We start from the raw sequence: 16,104 nt of genomic DNA, 5'->3' as shown, positions 1-16,104 counted from the left end.
AAAAAACTCTGTTATGATGTTTCTTTTCTTTTTTATGGCTTGTGGCAATTGATCAGGAATTTCTTGCTAATTACGAGAAGCTTGTGATTTGTAACACACAATTGAATATTACTGTCTCCTACTTAGCATAATACTAATTTTTTTATTATAACTATATAGAAGTCTGGATCAATTATTGTTTTAACAGAAGCCTGACTATGCAAGCTAATGAAAGAAATTTCCAACACTATGTAAAGAGTAAAATAAAAATGTTACTTCCGATGAGTAGATAATCTGTTTAAATTTGGACTGAAACGATTTGATTTTTGCTGAGGTTACATGACACAATACTGTTTCCTATAGAATGAGGGAATGAGAGCATACTCATTATTTTAAATAAAGTCAGGCAACGCGGTGGGCCACAACCTGACCTAAGCAATGCACTTGCCTTGATGCTGAAGTTGAATAAAAATGCTCTCAAATGCATTGTTTAAGGGTTATTTCCAAGTTAGCAGTTTCTTTCTGCCAAGTGTATAACTCATTATATCAAAAACCAGGACTATGCAGGACACCCTGATGGACTGATGCAATTGTTCAGTGCCTTCCACAAGGATGGAATTCTGCGTAGTTGTTTGAACAACAAGAGCAGGAACAAAAATAGTACTGATTAATGTCCAAAGTTTATAAGTTACATCCAACGCACTATAGCTCTTTGATTATATTCCAGTTCCTGCAACACAATAGACCAGCAGTAACAAGACATCAAGTAAGTTACATAATAAATACATCCTTTTTTTTTTCTTTTAGAAGGAACTACATTTTTAAGTATTTCGTGTTTTTTTTGTTACACAAAAATTAAGAAGAAATTGAAAGAAAATTATTTAAATTGATAACAAAAATATCCACACCAAATATTGTAACTTTCAGTTTTTGACTGCTAATTTTTTCCTGCCTTCTGTACAAATGTTGAGTGCAACATCTGCAAGTGCCTCACAGGCTGTTTTCTCAACCACTTCCTCACAGAAACCACTTTGCAGATTTTCATTGACATGAGTAGATTTTTCTTCAGGCCCAGAAAGCCTGAAGGACCAGACCTGTTATCTGCTCAGAAATACCATTTTGTTTTCCATTTACAGGGACAAACTGTGACATGAAATTACTGGGAGACAAAACCATGCCTCTGTGGTGGCCCTGCAGTTGTTCACTGCAGGCTCAAAGGATGGAGCAGCTTGGGCAACTCGTGTCTTTTCCACATTTCTCAGGCACAGAGCAAAGAGATTCTACACAAATGTGTCAGCCAACAGAGAAGGGAATGAATTTAATGGATTTAATATGCTTCAGGTCAAAGCTCAGCACAGACCCTTATCCTCTTGTGCTGATTAACACAACTGATCTTAGGGTTTTCAGCTGGAAACAGAGAGAGGAAAAACAAAAGTACAAAGTCGTGGTACCTGCAATAATCTTTAAATTGATTTCAGCGTCTTTCCCACAGTATCATGTTTCAATTTGATTCTGCACTTACTTTGAAATTAAGTGTTAACCAAATTAGTTGTAAAGAAACAGTGAATTTTGACAGAATATTCCCTTCAAAATCCATTGAAATTCAGTTTGTTCTTCACTGAAGACCATACGTTAGTATTTACTTCATTTTTTGAGGGAACAAGGAGCAATGCTTTTAATAATCAACATGCTTTCCTTCACATTTTGAAGTGCAAAAATACACGTAGTAACAGCCACACAGAAGCAGCAGCCTTATTCAGAAAGTGGTGGTGGTGAACCAACTTAGATTTGCTTCTTACAGTTACAAGCAATACAGATTGCAGGTGTTTGCACTGACATTTGCTTGATATGAAAATATACTTCCAAGCAAATATGCACTATCAGGCATCTTTAGCAGTCATCTCACCATTTTCTTTCACATTTTAAACACATGGGTGCAGGGAAGGAAAAGATAATTGAGCCATATTAGTAATCATTTAGAAATGGCTTTAGATGATGAGGATGTTCTTTGACATTTTCTAGAAGAGCTCATTCAGTAGCAAAAGCCAGCAGCGCTGTTCACAGCTGGCTTCTCACTCTGCTCCTGTTTTCTTCTCCCTGCACGCCCTGCACACCTTTAACTCAGCCCCATGGCAGTGATTCTTCACACCAGCCCAGCGAGCCAGAATTCTCTCTTTGTTTTCCAGCACACAACCTGTCTGTCGCTCTGCCGCAGCCGCTGTCGCCACCTCATTCCCACACAGATGAGATCCAGGTCTCAAGTGACACCAAACAGCGAAGTGCTCCTGTTCCAATTTCACACACAGCACTCTGCTTCAGAAGTACTTTTGTGCAGAAAGCTGAAAAGGAAGTTAGCAGTTTATGACAAATTTTTAGTGTTATTTCAAAGCACTAACAAGTTGTGAGTTTTCACCCATTTTTACATTACATATCATGATTAAAATGCAGTAGTATTTAGGGTAGTATTAGCTCATGCAGCCTTACAGGGCAAGCAAAGCTGATCACACAACTACCTGTGTGAGCAGAATTTTAAGTACAATTCTTTGCAAAATGTGTCCCTTGGCGGTGTAACCCTAGATTTTTCTTTACTGGAAGATACTATGATCAAATTATTATTTTTTGCTCCTTGCTGTACTTATTGTGTCTTGCCATCAGTCTCGTCTTCCATATCTTTCTTGTATCCTAGCTCCTACTCCATTCATACTCCATCTGATTGCCCTTACTTTACATTTTCATTCTCTTCATGCTGCTTACATGCATTTGCTTAAGTTCTAGCACTACCTCCTCCTCTTAGTAAGAGGATCTCAAGTGTGTTTAAATCATTCTTGAGCATCACTCTTTTTCTCTGAAATTGGCCTTGTTTATTTAGAAAAGTCCTTCACTGCTGTCCTGTCATTTACACTATTTTTTTCATAACTATGTTTAATATAGAGCAAACTTGAAGGAATCAAATAGAAATGCAGCTTTTGATGCAATGGCAGGCTTTGTTTTTCAGTTTGTACCTGCAGACACACATCTGTAAACCTCTCCTTCTCAAAATCAACTGACAAAAGCAAACAGCTCTCCTTAGTGCCATTGCTTTTAAGATCCTTTTCCATAATGGAGTTGTAGCAGAATTTCTTCACAGAGAGGGAGAGAGCATTTTTGCTATAAAGAGACCTTTATGAGGTTGGGGGGAAGAGAAACTTTGGCCAGTACATGATTTGGAGATCACAGTGCTCCTTTCACAAGAATGGAAGATGGTAACTGATGAAGGGACCTTTGAGGGACTCCAGAACTATGAGCACGTCCTATTTTATGTTAGTTAATAAAAGTGTAGCTGCTCCCACATTCAGCTGCTGAACGAAGAACTATGTTTTTCAATAAATCATTTTCAAACCTCTTTTGATATCAATTCCCTTGTGTCAATGATAGGTTTCTGAAAAACCAAAAGCAAAGAACTCTCCAGGGTGGTTTTTCGATGGCATGTACCAGACACAATGGATGCCAAATGCTGCTGGACACTTACAGGTGCCTGTAACTGTGTAGTATTCTCATAGTAACAAACCTCCCAATACTGTGTTGGCTAAGAACATGGTGCAGTATTTGATGGACAAACTGGAGCAGGGGGACCTCAGTCTGTGCTGCTCTTGTTCTCTCATGTGTGGCCCAAGCAAGTCACTCTGGGCCTATTTCCTGTCCTGCTCCCCACTTGCTTTGCTTGCAAGTTCTTCAGAGGGAAAAATGTGTCTTACCAATGTGAGGCATTGTTATTATTTGTGAGCTGCATTCTCTTCCACAGTACCACTGAGTAATTCAGTGCTTTGTGTACAATATGTATTTCTTAGCAAATGGTACAACATAAAACTTACAGTTGCTCAGCCACCACTTTTTAATGTGCAGCCTCCTGGCCGCCTCCTTCCAAAGTGATTCCAAAGGGTATCAATTACATTTTTCACCACTGCTAACTTTTCACCACTGTGTACTACCAATGATCACACAACTCCAGCACGAAGGATTTACCTGGTGCTCTTTTGAAACTGATACAGTTTTTTCTCCTAAATTTGGAATGAGAAGTGAGAGTTCTTTAATTTGTAATAGCATTTGTTTGGTTTGTGTGCTTTTATCATGTCTCATAATGAGAGTATCACCCAAGTTTTTAGCAAGACCTTTTACAAGGGCATGGAGTGCCATGACAAGAGGGAATGGCTTCAAACTGTCAGACAGCAGGTTTAGATTGGATATTAGGAACACAATTATTTACAGTGAGTTGATGAGGCCCTGGAATGGGTTGCCCAGAGAAGCTGTGGCTGCCCCATCCCTGGAAGCGTTCAAGGCCAGGTTGGATGGAGCTCTGAGCAACCTGAGATATTGGAAAGTGTCCCTGCCCAGGGCAGGGGGTTGGAATCAGATGATCTTTAAGGTTCCTTCCAATCCAAACTATTCTGTAATTCTGTGATTCTATAAGGATCATACATAGAGGCCTTGATCAGGTTGCTTCAACCTTCTTTATCTACCAGATAAAAAAGAGCTATCACAATAGGTCTCATCCAAGAGTATTACAAACCTTAACATATCACAAACCTTAAATTAAAATTATCTGTAATTGTCATTATTGCTAATTACTTTACTTGGTCTTGTAATGTCACTCATGGAGTCCATTCGTGGCATGTCCATTTAGTTGACCCAAACTCAAGACTGTAAAATGACATGACTTTCTAAAGAAGGGCCTGTAAATAAAAGTATATGGTGTTTTATATTTAGAACAACATAAACGTGCTGTCATCTCATCAGTCAACTCAGTATAAATATGCTTTTCACGTCATGCTTAATGTTTGGCATTTTGCTGCCTCCCTTGCTGACCAAGGAGTACTCTTACATGCATTTCGTGCCACTTTCATTGCAAGCTAATGCATTATACAAAAATAATTTTTTTTAAAAAATTAAATATTTACATTCCTTTGAAGGTTTAATACCAGATATCCCTAATGGCTGCATTTTCTCATTTCTGCATTTTATAGTAATTGCTTTCATCACCATGTACTCTTTGGTGATTTTCCAATTAATTGCCAACCCATCTGACCACCTTTACTCTGTGTTTTATTTCTGGCTTATAAAAGAAATTTAGCAGCTGTTAAGAACATCGTGGTAATGTTTTTGACTGCTTATGAATCTGAAAATGCTAGGCAGACATTAATTAAGTCACATAATGGTATTTAATAGACACCACTATGATTGATACGATACTTTGTGCACTGTATATGTGTAGGCAATTTAAAGCACAGTTTCACAGGGATTCCCAAGCCTGGGTTTCACTCCTGAAGTCCACTTAGGGATTAATAAGAAATTTAACTCATAACATCAACAATATGACACAGTACCCAAAACCTGTGGCAGAAAATAAATGGCAGCCTGACCAATGTTAAATGGTACAAAAAGCTACAAAAATTAAATGGTACAAAAAGCTACAAATGTTGAATGGTACCAAAACCTACGCATGCCACTGAGCCTTCATACACTTTGTATGTACAGACTTTACTGTATAAAGGGTTTAAAGCTATTTTTCTCTTCAAAAAGCAGGAATTAAGATAAGGAAGGGCATCACGCTGCAATGCCTTCCTGAAGCAAAAAAAAAAAAAACAAAACAACAAACCACTGAAAAGAAGAGAAAATGTTCCAAAGCTCAGCTGTATTGGCTGTTTGGTAGGGTTTCATTTGAGGCCCTAATCGCAGGAACAAGATTTGCTCTAAATTGTTTGCGTTTGCTTCTGAATATCTGGAAATTTGCTTGTTAAGTGTTCAGGTGGAGGAAAAAGCCTTCTCAGGTGCAGAAAGAAGTAATGCTGTGCAGTCAGTGGAAAGAAACATTCAAACAATTATACACCCTACTGCTTCAAGTCATATTAAAACAATCTATAAGCTAATTCAATGCTAACACAATGTCTCATAAATGGTAAACGGGCCGGATGAACATCCCGGCTGAGCAGGCTGGATGAACAACCTTCCAAGTCAAGAAATGCAGTATCATTGCAGTGTTCAACAAGGTTTTAACTGCCAGTTACACTTTATACCTGCTGCATTGAATCAGTGCTGCCAGCACAGATTTGTTTCCAGAGTGTGTGAAGGCAAACCAATGACTAGCAAGCAAGATTCTGAAGTCTGATGATTTACCTTCTTACTCCATTTCCATATTTTCTCATACAAGCTGGTCAGTAGGAGACAATCAAAGATATTAAAATAGAGGTTTAAGACAGTTCCAGGATGAGTCTAGCCCCTGCTCCCTTCTCCCCAACTCCACAAGCTCCTCCCACAATCTATGTCTGATTATTCAAGGTGAATAAGGGTGAATTGATATTTTTAAACTCCTAACTTTTTTTTTTTTTTTTTTTTTTTTGCTGTTTTTTACCTCTTTCCTGTGAGGCAAAATTGTTGGATCTAATAATTGTAAGCACATTATCCACTTTTAGAATTTTACTGCAATTCTCTCAAAGAACTGATGGGAAACTTAAATTTGAAGATGATTCTTAATGCCACCTTGCAGGCTTAGTAATGAGCACTTACAGATCTTCTGATTGAAAATTCAGCTGGCTGCCTAGTCCCTGAGATAACTTTAAATTAATAAAACTTCCAAATACTTTTTTCTTCTTAATTTTTCATGATGTTTCTATTTGATGAAAAAGTAAAGCAAAGCAAACTGTGAAGATACAGGTAAACTTGAACACCACTAAGGGTTCTCCAGTTTGCAGATGAGATGACATCTTCATCTTTCATATCCTGGAGTATAAGTAGGGTCAGCTGCAAGATTCATTAGTTGGGATATATGAAGAGATACTTGCAATAATGCTCCTGGTGATTCTTACATTACATTTATAGCCTTATTGTCTTTAAAAATGGAGGCTACGCCAGATCCGACAACCTACAGATCTAAGAAATATTTTAAAATATATTAAAAATTAAATAAATAAAAGTAAATTTGGAAGAATGTTTGAATAGTAGAAGAAACTTTCAACTTTTTCACATTGCTGTCTGCAAGCCAAAGGAAGTTCATTTATCTCTTTTTTTTTCCTCAAAAAAATTATTTTAGGTCTGGAATATGTCTTGAAAAGCCAAGACAAGAAAAGACTGCCCAAAAAGACAAGGTGGCACATGCCATCTGTCATGCATCCCCAAATGTTAATTACTTATGAGTAAGATTTAAGATCAAAATGGAAATGAAAATGATCTTCAAAGTGTAACTGAAGAGCCATGGCTGTAATTCAGCTCTCTGTACGTCTTGATCCTCTTTATCTCACACTTCAACTGAAGTATGATACTTCGACTTTTCACAGAATCTGTATTGCAGCACACGTTACTAATCTGGTACAAATTTCTGCAGCACTAAAGGGCCATATCTATTTGGAATGGCTGTTACAGGAAGTTTTGTATTTATAGAAAATTCAGACTGTAATTAGAGATCTTTAAATAGGCTTGCCCCCCCCCACCCCCCCCACCCCCCCTTCTGGTACTATGCAAGAAGAAAGAACAGTTAATTTCTTCATGTTCCATTGATATTATTAAACCTACAGAATGGCGGGGGTAGAGGAAAGGAAGACAAAACTATTGATCTAATTTTGAACCTCTAGATGTGAAATGTTGGATACAAAGGAGCTCAGTAATTTTGATTCCAAGCTACATCCAAAACTTAACAAAGTATATTCTTTTACCCTTAAGATATAAAATAATTTTTTGGTAATAACTTCTGTTCGCTGAAGATTTTGCCCTGAGAGGAACAAAAGCAGCACAAAAATAACTAATCTTCAGGGGTTTCTATACCTTATAAGGGAAAATTCCAGCACAGAGAATAATCACTTGAAAAGAACTTATTTACTTAGCCCTCAGGTAGAAAAGAGTTTATGCACACAGAGAAAATCCAGATAGTGTCTTAAAGAGTCTTGGATATCTCACATGCAACCTCTATTCATCGCTCTAAAACTGAGTAACAGCTTCAAAATCGCTGTTTGCCAGCATCTCTGGAGGAGGAGTCAAGGATAAGCACAGCTATAAAATGCTTCCCAAAAAGACTAATAACACTTTGCAATGTTAGAATGGAAATCTTAATGTTCAGCTTTTCTTCGAAGAACAATTTCTTTGTGTCCTTTGCTCAGAGAAGGCGAAGTGGCTGTTCAAAGCCCCTTGTTTTGCCGAGGAATGTTTTTGTTGTTACTGCCCCGCAGTGGCTCATTGGAATATGTATGCAGGGTGGTTGTTTTTTTCTGCCTGAGCAGGCATTTGGAGACGGGGAGGGCTGCCAGGGAATCTTTTATATTCACTCAGCCTGCCTTGCAAATGATCTACAGTTATAGGCAAATACAGCTATAATCCAAGACCACGTTTTCTTTCACATCCTTATTACAGAGCTAATGTATTCCTCGCCTCAATGTATAGATTATATTTTCTACTTACTGATGGTTCTTTAGATTGGATGAAATGGAAAGATTTAGTAGATAAATGGGGAACTGATTCGGAGAACAGGCATTTCATTGAGTGCTCCCAGTGACAGTGAATCTTGTACTATGCCATGAATGGTAAAAACCTCAATGAGTGTAAATACACATCCGTGTGTGTAAATACTCTTTTCTCACACACTGTTCCTCTGTACACACTTTCATTTAACATAACTTATTCTGAGAACAAAAACAAAACTACCTTACACTGTCAATAAAAGTTGTTCTGTATATTTAAGACATGAATTTAGCAACCAGGAACTCATTTTTAGGTTAGTGGTCTGAACATTTCACTACTGCTATGATTTGGCACAGTGAACACATTGCACAGTGACCCAGATTCTCCCTGTGCTCTGCGGCTTTGGACTGCTCTGCCAGCGTCATCCATCTCCCAGGGCAAAGGGGAGCTCCAGTCACACATTCTCAGCCCAGTGCAACTCTTTGCTGGGACTGTAGTCAGAAAAAGGAAGGGTTACTCTGGAGAATTCCAGTGCCAGCTCAGCCTCCTGGCCCCCTCAGCCATGGACACGGTACCTTAATTCTGACACTGGCCTTTGTGCGCAGCAGCAGCAGCAGCAGCAGCACTGTGGTAGCGTAAGAATAAAATTACTTTTTTCCCCACTGTTTTTTCTAACACTTCTTGCCAGTTTGAGTTTAGATACACTTAGTTCTGTAGTCAAATACATTTTCAAATTATCAGATTAAAAGAGCAAAAAAGCACTCTGGAATTCACGATTGCTTTCAGTCAGTGAAGCAGGGAGAATGTTACAAAACACTAAGTCACCCTTCAGTCTGACCTTGATTTGCAATCTACAATTTAGTGAATCTCACATCACATCAGATGTTCACTGGGTTTAAAAGATCAGTGAGCTTACCTGCCAGTACATATGTAGCTTATCTCCTTGTTTGGAGTTCAGCTTGTCAGCACACTAGTGATCTGTGCTCCATCTGCACATGGAGGCAGAATTATTCCGGTCTCATAATACATAGGCTAGCACTGCCCTGTAGTTCCTGTTTCAGCTAAGGAATGTTTATGGGGCTGAGCATACTGGTGCCGTCATCCTAATTTTTCTACATTGTTATTGTACCAGCACAAAGTTCTTGCAATGTGTGGTTTAAAATGCTGGCTGCTCAGCAAATGAGCTAGTGCATGCAGCATTGTAATAACACAGAAATCTGCATGTTGAATTTCAATTATGCTTTAAAGCTTTCGAAACAGAGTGCTTACATTTTCTTTTCAACATGCAATGAAATGTTGGTTGGTTGTTTTTTTTTCCCTTTCTCTACAAGCATCAGCACTGCAAGGCACTAGAGAGTTTCCTTCTGTGTAAGTGATTGTTTATTTCAGCTCCCATGCCCTGTGGAAAGCCTGCCTAGTGAGTGACCATGTTATAAAAGAGGCTCACTCTGTTTTCAAATCAGTTAATGCATTATATCTCTCTCATGAAAGAGAGGAAATTAATTCTGTGAAAGGCTTTTTACCTTCCCATGTTAAAATAGCCAGTGTAGTAATGCATTTTGGGGTTGGTGCAAAGTAGAAGGGTGCCCAATGATGAGATTTATTTGCAGGAATTTGTCACTGGTGCCTGCAGTCAGGACATGTAAGGGACTGTCTGTTTAGGACAGGAAATAAGAACCATTATTTCTTGAAACTGAGGTTTGCAACTCACTAGCAATCACCTTTTTTATTCCAGGAAGCCTTTGGATTCACCACCCTCTGGCAGGCTAGATTTCATGGTCACTCTCATAGTGCCAAAAGAACATCTTTAATAACTTTAATAGACCATAAAGTGGAAATAGTGCAAGGCTGGATTCAGTCAGGATGGCAGGAACTGGGAAGGGTGTGTACCGGAGCAGAGCATTCTCATCGTCACAAAAACACGGCCACTCTGAATTTACACTGGAATGTTGCAAAGGAGTTCTCACAGCCTAAGAAATGCAGCGGCCACCAAGCAGGCAGGTCTGTACACCTTAACGGCAGCAGTGTGCAGGAACAGAGGAATAAAGCCTAAAAGTAATACAATCATGTTAGAGTGGCTGAATACAATCGTTATTGCCCAGTTTGAAAGGCAGAGCTAATCTGCCCAGCTGCAAATTGTTTTGATGAAGCCACACTGCTTTGAGAGAACTGCACCCTGCTGCACTGGTCTGTGGAGAGAAGTCCATAATCTGCCAGGTGAAGCTAAATTGGGTTAAGGTAATGGCATCTTCCTCACCATGAGCAAAATTACAGGCTGGATCAGGAAAGCATTTTTAAAGTTAGAGATAATTGAAAAGAACAATTTCAGGTTTGAATAAAGTGTAAAATAAGAAATATAAAATGCTCATTTGCCTTCTGTAGGAGCTGAACACTTTATGGTTCTTCAAGGTAATGGAAAAAGAAACAATGAGAACCAAAGTTCTCATTAACAATAATCAAAGAGAAGAATGAAGCTGTAAACTCTGAATAACTACTTCACAGACTTTATTTATAGAGGGGTGCAATTTAAAGCCACTACTGGTTTACGAAACAACATAGGCTCAAAATGAAACTCCAGCATATGAAAATCTTGTTGCCCATAGTTTTAAGAAAATAAAAAGAAATACCATGTACCAATGGTAGTTGTATATTGGTCGTGGTACCCACAGTTGGTCTCCAAGGTGACAGTGAAACAAGAGGTGGAGGAAAAAGTAAAGGAAGCAAGATTTTAAATTTCTTCATGTGCAACGTAAATTAAACATGTGAGTACTATACTACGAGAAAGGTTCTAAGTACTTTTAGGGGCCCTGGTGGCAGAACTAACCACTCTAGCTCTGTTTTTCAGTTTAGTACAATGTCACTGAAGTCCCTCGAGGTGGACAGCTTCAGAACCCACAGAAACTTCCAACACCAATTCTTGATTTACACATGCATGTGCTCTGCTTTTAGAAAGCAAGATAACCAAGAGTAAAATTTTGGATCTTTCATAACTAATGAATATAACAGTAGTCTTGAAACACGGCAATAGAATAAGATCTGTATTTGTTAAGTTTTAATAATTAATCCATTGACACAGCTAAAATGATGATAAGGGGAAAGGAACTGCTCGCCATTGTCACAAGACAGTGCCTCCAAAATTAACAGTAAATTGTGATAAAGCCAAGAAGACAATCACAATGCAGAGACCATAACCACAATGATTTGAATTATTATCCCATATTTTCAAGTAGAACTTGTCTTCTCTATCAACTTGGGTGTTAAAACAAATGAGACAGAAGGAGCTGCTTTGGTAGCAGCCAGATTTTAAGTTGAAGTGACAATGAAGAAGACTCCAAAGTACCAGTTTACCCAGTAGCAGGAGGGGAAGAACAGAACCTGGTCTCCTGAAATACACTGTGACAACAGAGTTGCTTACAGCAAAAGGGCAAGAGGACATCGCCGTTCCTTTCCTGTGTAAGCTTCTTGATTCACAAACTGTGCATTTCCAGAGAGATTTCTTTGCTATAAATGCCAAAGCAATGGAAAATTAGCCTCAAAGAGGGGCCGATATTAAAGATACAGCACTATGTTCTGTGTTTCTTCATTAACATGCTGGTTTTTGTTGATCCCATTCTTCAAGTATAACTTCCAGCAACATACTGTGCAACACTCCAATGAGAAACTTTACCCTTTACCTTTTTTTGGTCAGAGAAGAAATGGACTCCAGTCGTTCTTTTTTTGGTGTCCTTGGTATTCTAGCAACATGAAGCTGCTTGAAATGTGCTCCCTGTTAAGCCAGATAGCTCTGCTTGTATCAGCAGAACAAGAGGAAGCAGCTAGAGCTGGTGAGTCTGAGCTGAAGGTTTCTTCTGAGGGAGAGTTCAGGTTCTCCATGTCTGAGTAATACGGACAAGCATCTTCAAATCCAGTAAAAGATTGCATCTTTATTTTAAAATCATTAAGGCTAAGAAAAATGTCTGTGAGGATATGGTATTTGCATGGCTAGTTCTTTCATGTTCCACTAGAAAGAGATATGTTAAAGAGAATGGGAGTGCCTGAACAAGACTAATTCAGGCTCATTTGTTTTTGTCACTAGTACATGTATGTGCCAGTGGTTAGTGATTCATTTTTGAGGAAATGACTGGTAAATATCAGTCCAAATTACTGGAGGAAGTAGTGGATAGAGAGGAAGACAGCAATTTCTCATGTATTACAGGGTTGTAAAAGCAAGTTAATGTTAGGAGGATTTTGAGTGCTGGAACACAGAATGTCGCAAATGGGGTAATACTTGGTTTTATCTTATTAATAGAGAAATACTGAAAACATTCTAGAAATCTATCAAATACCTCTACAGGAAAGTTAAAACTAGTCTGAAAAACACTCAGCTTTGCTTTCATTTCATATTAGTCATTGTGAGAACTGTCTTCCGAGATACTGAAGGTTTTATCATGGTTGACTACGTTACACTTAAAACCCTCAGGGTAGCACTACACTTACCTGTGCATAACCCGCAATCAAGTATGAAAAATAAATATTAAGGCACATTCTGGAATCCCTGAGGCCTTGTTTGAGTGGCTTATGCTGTCGACTTTGGTTTATATCATGTTTTAAATTTGGCAGACATATCAACAGCAACAGATACTTTATTTTTAGTTCAGACAAACCATTTTGTTTAACTATGGCTGGAAAAAGCCCCAAACTGCATGGCAGCACAGATTGCAGGTTGAGCTTTTTTCCTTCACAGAGCAATGTGAAACATTTTTATTTCAGGTCTAACATAGACCACAGCCTCTGCTCTTCATTTACAACATGGTGCAAGCAAAAGAGTAGAAGCAGAAGCGGGGAAAGACCACAGTAAATTGCTTTTGCCTTTTTATATGCTGACCCATGGCTATGGTCAGGAGAAAACAATATTCTCTAAAGAGATCTACAGGCTATTTCTTGGTTTTACATACTGAAACAGTGCAGAGCACTGTGGGAACTGTAAAACAAGGTAATGTGTAGTTAAAATAAAGTTAGACAGTGCCATAATGTATATGCTCAGGTGGTAATCATCAATCTGGCATTTACTGCTGCCATGCCTGTGTGGTTTTTCATTAGGACACAACTGCCCACAGCGTAGCTGGAAACCTGGATAGCTCTGGCTTGTATTAAAGGATAACTCCTGAGAAACTGTGGGAGGTTTTACTGAGATCAGCTTCTGGCCTTACTCTCCTCTCACACCCAGTAAGTCTGACACATAACAGACATTCCTATTATCAGTGTAGGATAAGATTTAGGCTTGATCTCATTTAAATTTTATCAGCATGGCTGTTGATCAGCTGTTGTTATTCACACATCTATCCCAGTCCTAGAGTTATCTCTTTAACTGCTGTTGTACTGATGCCAGGGTATGCCAGTAGAAACATTTTATACCTGTGTAATTGGATCTACACTAAAGCGATTGAAATAATGATAAAGCCAAAAGCTGGTCTTGTCTGTGCTGGCAATTTTATGACAGAAATCTGTCTCTGTAGGCAAGGGTTCAGGCACACAAGTGACTACAAGAGCAATGCATGAAGGCACAGCATCAGCTAATCCATGGCAGCTCCTCCCTGCGTGCCCAGCCCTTGGGGACACAGGACAGGAGAGCGTTGCGAAGTTGAAGGTGATGGAGTCACCAGGCCCTTGCCACGGGCAGAGGGCACGGACTCGGCCACCTGCTTGGGTCAGATGATGGATTAACTTGTTAAGCTTCAATAACTTGTGAGTGACTCTGAGACCCCTCTCCATGATTCCAGCAATTCCAGTCACTGTGTGGAAATGCTGTGATGGAAGAGCAGATTTCTTCTAGTTGCCCTTACCCTACCTTTTCATTTATTCGAGGCACACAAAGAAAACTTATCAAAACCATGACAGCGACTCTTGTTCAGTAGCTCTCTTCTATACAGAATTAATGTAAAGAACACAAACATAAAAATTTATTCCTGACAAAGAATCCAAAAAATGTGTTCAAGATAGCTAAAGTTCAGTAACTGAAACAGAGGTGCTCTGAATGAATACAGAAATAAAGATCTCAGCTACCTGGAGGAGACAGGCACCATAACCCCTAACCCTAACCCTGAGTTCTTTATTTGATGCTCTTGATAATGATAATGATGATAACAATGAAGATGAGGATAAATATCTCTGGATTATTTTATAACTTTATTCATGCAGATAAACTCTGAAACTGAAGCAGAGGCAACTTTTCAGGGTTGTGCCCAAGATCCATTCCTGGTCTGGACACAGAGCCTGTCTGACGCCCTATCAGACAATAAAATTATTCTTCCACTCAAATTATGACTCAATATGGTCTATATATTATTGGATATACATTATTTGATGGGATTGGATCAAATTATGTTTCTTCATTAACATAAAGCCAATATAATACATAAACATAAATAAAATTAAAAATATTTTGGGCTACATAGATTAATCAAACTTCACAGTATAACACAAAGGGTTATTTTGGTTCATGAGTTTACATGCTACAGAAAAATGAAAATATCTTCAAAAATATTAATGACCTAATTTGTGTTAACACCCTGAAAGTTTGTCGTCTTTAAAACTCATTTGTTCCTAAATGACTTTAAAATGTTTCCAGAGAAAACAAGTAAGAATATTAGCAAAAAACCCTAGCAGCATGTAATGCAAAATGTTTGTAGAAGTATGTTCTCTAGGATTGTATGCTTTAAATGCATAAAGATTTATGGGACTTGGACCATGTATGGGATTAATACTTTTTTGCCAGGAACTTGATTTCTAATTTCTTTGCCAAACACCACTGAACAACAGTGATGATTTATCCTGGCCCTCTGTAGTCCTGTTTCCATTTTTTAGTTCACTTTCAGAAGTTCATGAAATTTAGGGTGTTTTTGTGCCCAAGTTTTGCAATTTATACTGATACAGTTAAAGTGCCAAAATCTAATATTCACTGATTAATATTAGTTTAAAAACAGTTATAAGAGTTCAGGAGGGTGAAATCTCACTCACGTAAATCCTCCTTGTACCAGATCAACTACAGCTTTTATCACCATGACCACAGCCATAACTGCCATAGTAGTGCAACCAATTATATCTATTTTTAAACTGTGTATCTGAGACACTTAAGAAAATGTCACCTGTATATTTTTGGTCTCACTTTCTTTTCAAATAACAGGCATAAGTCACCATCTTTTGAAGTAAGGTCTGCCTCACCACTAAGTACCTCAAGTACAAAGTTGCTTGCTTCTTTAAATTATATTTATTATGACATTCTGGAATGGAGTATACACAAAAATTTCACTGGATAAATGGGAATTTGAGACCTTTAGGCTATATTAATAGCTACTAGCTATGAAAAGTAATAACCATGTGTTGCAAAAAACCAACAAAATATTTTGTTGTCAATTGTCTTACTATACATCTGCAAACTGCCACGGTCCAGTTCTGTGTATTATTTCATTGTATTCCAATATTACTAGGAGTAAGCATAAGAATGATATTTAATCTGTTTTGGTTTTCCCTTCATATTCTTCAGTCTGAAAAATTACGTGAGCTAATAACTTGGTTTCAACATGGAAATGGCTTGGGATAGCAATTTTTGTTTTTTTTTTTTTTTTTTTGCCCCAACAAGGATTTTCTTCCTTTAGCAACAAGAAAAATGCTATATAAAACTTGCATAAAATGAATTATCTTCTACTGCACTGAAATCTAGATTTT

General features: G+C 38.2%; 1 long non-coding RNA gene across 1 annotated transcript; it reads right to left on the bottom strand.

Annotated features, from left to right (window-relative positions):
• Positions 1–640: 640 nt before the first annotated feature.
• LOC125333292 lies at positions 641–9,408 on the bottom strand. The gene is made up of 2 exons (XR_007206827.1): positions 9,317–9,408; positions 641–2,318 (listed from the first exon to the last, which is right to left on the bottom strand). It is a non-coding gene; the product is annotated as an uncharacterized LOC125333292 (long non-coding RNA).
• Positions 9,409–16,104: the final 6,696 nt, after the last annotated feature.

The sequence above is a fragment of the Corvus hawaiiensis genome, chromosome 14 (genome assembly GCF_020740725.1).
Source record: "Corvus hawaiiensis isolate bCorHaw1 chromosome 14, bCorHaw1.pri.cur, whole genome shotgun sequence".
NCBI lineage: Eukaryota > Metazoa > Chordata > Aves > Passeriformes > Corvidae > Corvus > Corvus hawaiiensis.
The sequence above is the reverse complement of the archived record's forward strand: the minus strand, read 5'-3'. Positions and strand labels throughout refer to the sequence as shown.